Here is a 7,703-nt window from a genome sequence, read left to right as displayed (position 1 = left end):
TCCGTATACAATTGTGACACTGTACACAACTCTGGTACGATCAAGTGTGGAATACGGAGAAATTGTTTGGACACCTCAGTATAATATCCACAAACAGCGGTTGGAACGTGTTCAAGAGAAATTTGTTCGGTTCGTAACTTGGATTGGCGTGATGGTTTAGCATCATACTCAGACCTCTGCAGATTAATAAACCTAAACTCGCTGGATTGTAGACGGAAAATCAACGATGTGCTCTTCCTGAAAGAACTCTTAACCAACCGGTTCTACTCGCCGTATCTTCTGAGTCAGGTAACGTTTAACGAAGGAAATGGAAATTTGAGGAGAGTTCACCAGTTCCAGTTACCCACGAAAAATACGAACTACAGCATGAACGAACCTGCTCGCCGCATGATGTGCATGGCAAACGACGTTCAGAACGTAGTATCTTAGACTGTAGACAATCAAAAATAAGTTAAAAGTGCGTTTTATGTAATTTATGTTATACGTTTTTTATGTTTGTGATTTTCTTTGAATATCCTGTGGATGAAGGGCAAGACCCATATATCCGGATTCCTAATAATAATAATTGAGGAAAACTACCTACGGACTGGTTGGAATGTCTCGAATACCCTCTTTTTAAAAAGGGCCATCGACTCAATTGCAGTAATCATCGAGGCACTACTCTCCTCAATTTTGCATATAAAATCCTCTCCTACAACCTGTTTCTCAAACTGAGGGCGTTGCAGGAAACCTTTGTTGGCGAATACCTGTGCGGTTTTCAAGAGCGACGCTCCACGACGTACCAACTATTCAACTTGCTGACTCACTTCAACTTGCAGACTCACCATTTGTTTATACACTTCAAGGCGGCTTGAACATGGTTTTTAACAAATCTGATCAGGCTGATATGTGCTATTCTTGATGGTTCAAAATCCAGCGTCAGGATAACGGGTGAAACATCCGATTCGTTTGTGACGTTAGATGGTTTGAAGCAAGGTGACGGATTACCGAATGTGGTGTTCAACATTGCATTGGAAAGTGCTATTCGAAGGGCAGGCGTGCAGAGAAGTGGTACCATCATCACGAAATCTCGTATGCTCCTAGGATTCGCGGATGACATCGGTATTACCGGTGTTAACCGTAGAGCTATGGAAGAAGCGTACACGCATCTTATGGAGGAAGCTGCAAAGGTAGGGCTTATCATAAATTCTACCAAAACAAAGTATATTGTGGCTGGTAGAGAGCGTGATACCCCTTCGGGTGTTGGAACTGCGGTGGTGATAGATGGTGATACTTCTGAAGTGGTCGACGAATTTGTTTACCTTGGTACGTTAGTGACATGTGACGACAGTGAGAGCCGTCTACGGATTACGTAACCAACTGAGGTCCTCTAGCCTGCAACTCCGTACAAAACACACGCTCTACAAGACGCTAATTCTTCCGGTGGTACTTTACGGACACGAAGTGTGGACCTCGAAGGCTTGAAAGAGAGTCGACAAGCTTTTGTCGCTACACGTTTTGTGCGTTTGGCGTAAGATCCTGCAATAAATTCTTGGCGGCATATTAGACGAAAGGATCCCTACCAAGTATACACAGATGCGGATATTGTAAAGCGAGTAAAACACGGCAGGATACAATGGGCTGGCCACGTAGCAAGGATGCCGGTAGACCAGTGAAAACAATATTTAGCAGAGAATCCGACAGAGGCCGACGACTTCGAGGCAGACCCCGTTCGATGAGCGCTGTTGATGTGGATGCTAGAGCAGCGGGTGCTAGGGGCGACTGGAGAGCGGCAGTCTAAGACCGAAAACCTCTGGGTACTCTGTATAATTTAAATTGACAACATTGATCATCAGCTTTATTCGTGATGAAAGCAACAGGTGATTAATTCTTCAGAATTCTTCAAAAAGGCCCTGAATCCAGAGCTTTCAGACACCATTTGTTCGTTGACTTCGAAGCTGCATATGAAATCATCGACCAAAAAAAGCTAGAAAATCACGGATGAAAATGGCTTCACTCGGGGTCAAAGTGATAGTCTTTCATACGTATGTTCACCACCCAGCTAGCATAAAGCGGGTCCAAGTTGATTTTCTATCGTATATTATGATATTAACTGACATACATACGATTTTCAGCACAAAATTGTATAGCATTACGCAGCGAGTCGTGCTTAATCGGATATTATTGTATATAAATACTTATATTGTCGTAACACATAATTATTCCTAATCACGTATATCACCTCCAAAATAGTACGGATATGCCAATTTGAGCATTCAATACGATTTGTTAGCATGTATATCTGTACGTAATGCTGATTTTTATCTTTTATATACATATGAAAATGCTAGCTGGGCGGATATTAACGCGGGGTCACATACTACATGCCCATACCGAGCTGGCCTCACTGGTGACGGCGGACAATGACACCAGCCGTGATGTTCAAAGGCATATTACCAGCGGAAATCGTGCTTACTGTCGGCTTCACAAGCAATTGCCGTCGTACAAAGTATGCAGGATTTTCTGCGCGCAATGCTGAAACTGGTATCGAGCAACGATTCTTGCCAATCACCAGCCCCTGATCGATCCGTTTTTTGGCTTCGAATTCCTCTTCGGACGGTCTCTTGGCTTCGAGGCACTGACGAGCGTTACGCAAAGGTTCAGTTGATGAAATCGCAAAGTTTTAAATATTTCAAAATAAAAATAACTGCCAGTTGGACTCGAGGTTAACAGTGTCATTCAGTCAATAGGATCTTAGCACTAGCCTCGCAATTGTTCTGTACTCTAACAGCTGGTCGCGAAATCCGTCGGATAATAAGAAAAAGTTCAATTCTACGAACGGAATGTAGCGCCTGGGCCTTGCCAAAAAATGCGCAAAAAAAGCAATTCCAGTGTTCACGTATTTTGCGAATGTTCTTGCAGCTACCAATTACAAATAATGTTAAGTTGTATTCTGTTTCATTGAATTATGTGGTAAGATACATGGTCCATTCAAAAACAAATCGTCAAAACATGACATTTGATTGGATGAAAAGTTACCAAATATTTTTTCATCACAATACACTCCTCACATATGAACATATGGTGAAGAAACATCTTGGAGCGTCGTCCGGATAATTAGCCAAATACCCATATTATGGTTGATAAATATGTAAAGTACCAGATGCTAGCAAAACCGAAGTAAATTACAAGACTTGTTATATAATAGCCGTACTTAAAGAACCCCACCCAACAACGGCGGCATTGAAAGCCTCTGAATACGGCACGGTACGCACGGGAATGGACCGCGTTGCAGAAAATTAATATGCTGTCTGACTGACCGTTCCTTCGCAAGCGTGCATTGTTCCGTCATTATCCTGATGCTACTCACAGTGATGCTACCCGGTAACACCGGCCATCGTACGGTTTGGTCCCATGAACGAATCTTGATCGTAAATACGGTCATTTTCATTCGGCGAACTCGCGATTATAGGCAGTGCATGATGGCAATATTTTGGTCCATCATAGAGTGAACGGATGAGGGGACAATGAAAGGGGGGATGTCAATAAAGAGAAATTGTTCCAGTGAACTCATCGTTCAATGCATTTCGACTGCTCAATGAAAGAACTCAATGTCGTTGAAATAGGATGAACCAAACTTATTAAAATAGAGTAGCATTGTCTATTTTGTAACTTGGCAAACTATCACTAACTAAAATCCAACGTATACCTTAGATCACTACAGAGTCACTAACCCTAAACATAACAAGAATTTTACGCGTACAACGGGGAGCTCAATGCGATGAGAGTAAGCAGTAAAATATCATCCCCCTTTATGGCGCGGCAATATCCTCCGGCGATACGCACTTGAGCGGGGTCCGCAATTCCAGGATAGGATCAGTTGCTGGCTGCTAACACGGAGGCAACGCCCGGGGGCACAATATCCGACAGATGGTGAAACGATGAAGTGTTTCGGCGGTAAACGCCGAAGTTATACCGTACGTACCTACCCGGGGTACGTGTTGATTCGGAAGGGAGATGCTCTATGGCCGGAAAAGTTTTTCGCGAAAATGAAGCTCCTGTGCATACCTATATAGGTGTAGGTATACATATATAGGTATGTGCGAGACGCGAGTAATCAGGCAATATACGCTGGAAACAGGTGCGAACATAATCGGAACCGTTACGGCTGGCGAGGAAAGTTTTGCAATGCAAAGCAGATGAATGCTGATTATTCTAAGGCCGGATTGAATAAGCGGAACGATTTGATCCACTTGAATGACAGTGGTTTTGTTTGTTTTATGGCGTTAGTTTTCGGCAATGACATTAAATCGATTATGAATGTATAACAGTAAAGGTATTTTACCGAGACAGTGCTAAATTATTTTGTTAATACAGCGATCGATATTAATGGTTTCTACCGCGGAGAATAGCTGACGATAAATACGAATTTAAGTAGCTTATTTTTAACGCTCTACAGTCATAACTTTTTACTACATAAAAATGACTAGTCAATGTTATACTCAATTAGTCAGGTTGACATCACTTCCAAGTCCACAAGGGTTCCCTTGTTCACTACACAAACAAACTAGTGCAATGGATTGCTTGATAGACATATTCTATTCTTGTCACTTACAGTGTTATCCTACTTCTTGTGTTTGCCTCAGCTTTGGCTCCGAGGTATTGGCTAAATTTCACTCCTTTGGAACTACTGTCACGCCATTGTCGCTGTACCAATGTTCGGTTCAATTTGAATAGTAATTGATGCAATTGCTGTAAATGTCTTTCTCGAAACAATTTATAGCATGGTTTGCTATCTACCTATAAATAAATTATATTAAAGTTTAAGCACTTCATTCAAAGCTGTTTTTTCAACGCCAAAAATGATTAACTTTTATCAGAAATGACTATTTATTATTCACCTTCCCGTTCATGTCTATATCTATAAATCAAAAAGCAAATTGCAAACGATTTACATTGAACCATAAACTGGCAATACAAACTGGTAAATACGCTCAGCTCGGCAAGTTGAATAATTTTCCTGAAACGGGCATGTCGTCTGGTCGTTGTCACTGAGTACGTAATTGCCTTGCAGCAGCTCGTAACTCTTTCCGTTGTTTTCTGTACGAGATCATTGTTTACGGCGCGACTTCGAAAAGCGTTACAACCCCAACCCACGCCCGTAGCAAAAGGTGAAGAAAATAAATCATCCCAAACGTTTTACCGGAGATTCACAACGTGTTTCCCGTTCGTGTTTGGCTTCGCTTGGCTTGGCTTGGTTGGTAATTATGCAATGAGCTTAATTTTAATTTCCATACACAATCGGCCAAAACAAAAGTTGCTCCGAAACGGCGGCTCGTGCCAATTGAAGACCTATCTGCGATCGTTCAAAGCCGATGATAATTGCTCAACTTTATGTTCAAATTGTTCCGATACAGTTTGGCGCGAGTTTATTCGATTGCGGTAAATGCGGCAAAGCCGCTCAATTTGGTTTTGGATTATATTTCGATGAGCTGTGGTTCGTTGATGTTACCAAACCAACCACTAGACTGGATGAACTACCGCGGATGAAACGGACATTTGTTCTCGGCTGTGGTAGCACACAGCATCCGTTTTTGGTGTGCACATTGCAATGTGATGCAGTCTTCAGCGAGGTCGAGCCGCCCCGCGGGACTGCGAGAAATCGAAATAATAACTTATGGTTGCTATCAACAGTAGGATTAAAAGTTATGTTTTCATATCGAATCCTTTTTGTGCACTTGTCACTCAGATTGCTGAAATGCTGACGCATAATCCGGTCGTTGTGTTGTAAATCGTTTAACTGTCCTGAATTAACAAACTAAAATGGTTAATTTACAGCTATGTTTTCAGCATTTTCTGAACTAACGAAGCTTTGAATAGAGTCAAGAGTAGTTAAAAGTTGTGAAAGGGCACGGTGCAAAAGGTTCAGCCTCATTATAAGCTATTCATTTTCCACGAGAGCGTACATGTACATGAATCGTCATCGCTTCGGAGAAGTTGCTAGACGTTAACTTGAATAGTAAAAAGCACACTTCCGTGATTTATAAATACCGTTGCCATTTTGCGAGTACTTTCTTGTGTATCGCATGAGGTTTACCGTCATTTGTGGCAAAGAAAGTAGTGATAGCGATAGGCTTGGCGAATGAAATATCCCTGCTAGCTCCAATTGACCCAGTAAAACTAGTTTGCTATCCGCTAGTAAACAGGATAGCCTATGATTTGCATTAGTAACAATTAGGATTCGGAATTGAATTACTTCCGAGAGCAGTAACAAGAAATATCCTACCCTAGCGAAACCAAAGCGCCGACCCATAAGCTTGAGCATGTAAGTAGGTTTGCGGTTTCCCTCTAGCGGCAGCCGTATCACACAGGTAAGCCCGCAAACACCACTCTGCTTTGGTTGACTAGCTGCCTGCTTGCTTGCTGCTAGTCCTGTCCTGCCTGCATCACCGAGGCGCAGGCAGGTGTGCGGTTCCGTTCCGAGTTCATCTGGCATCGTTTTGCTTTTTCAACTTCTTAGCCCGATGCAGCAGTCGTATGTTGAATGCTCCGCACCGGCGGCCAATCGCAGCAGCAGCAGGCCAGTTGCAGAGTACCGAACGGACGACAGGTACGGAACGGACAGCCGAGACCACGCAAACACGTGAGCCAGTGATTATGTGATTGTGTGCCCAGTATGTGGCGGCATGCATGCAGATTCGAGCTTTGTGGCTAAAACCCTTCTTCATGGTGGGCTGAAAAGGTGCCAGTATGTATTTTGAAGCAGCTTTGCTTGGCAATGGTATGCATCCGGTTGACTTGTTGAAGATGTCGGAAAAGCAGAGATTAATCTCTAAGATAATGCATTTTATGAAATGAATGCAATAACTTATGTGCTTGAAATGTGAACTACTGATTGGTACATTTCTATTTATTGATCATCTCAATCCGAAAGGCCTAAAATGGATGTTATGAAATCACCGGAGATGATATTTATATCAAATGTGTTATGCATGTGATATCCGTCCTCATAAGATGCGCATACCTCCCACAGCTCTACGATTAACATGTATGTATATCGACGTGTCCCGTGAAACCTTGGAGCAGGGCCCTTGAAATCGCAACTTCCGCAGCAACATGTTAAACAGCAAGTTCTGTAGTCCACCCCCATGCTGTGAACGATCTATCTCTCCTCTGTTGGGTACTCTTACCACTGCGTCCATTATTTTGAACTATTGTGGTATGCCCCGTTTTATTATTATACTATACGCTTCAAGCTTACCTATCACTTATTGAGGAAGTGACAGGCTGGTAGCTGGAGCGAGACATGTGCCAATCAGGGATGACTAGGTTTATGAACCTAGTATCCTGATCGGCGACGCCAATCAGATCTCCCCGTTTTGAGATACTGCAGTCTGCGTACTATTTGTGCTCCACGATAGCAGAGCAAGTGTTCCGAAGTTAAATATCATCTTGTATGAAACTGAGATTCCGAAAATGATATTTACTCGGAAAATGTCCTGTCACAAGACCGGTAAGCTTGCTGAGATCTCTCTTATTGAGACTCAGCAACTTTTGAGTAACCTAGGGGTGGATACTAGACGTTATATATTCTTTTATAGATTGTTTGAGCGATTGTACAGCCATCCTACTGGCCATAACTGTTCGGCTTTCCTTTTGTTTCAGCCCACCCTCCAGCACACAGTCTAAGATCAGGCAGAGTGAATCTCGACCCGTGAGTAGAG

The sequence above is a fragment of the Sabethes cyaneus genome, chromosome 3, assembly GCF_943734655.1.
Source record: "Sabethes cyaneus chromosome 3, idSabCyanKW18_F2, whole genome shotgun sequence".
Lineage (NCBI taxonomy): Eukaryota > Metazoa > Arthropoda > Insecta > Diptera > Culicidae > Sabethes > Sabethes cyaneus.
This window is presented reverse-complemented; position numbering follows the sequence as displayed.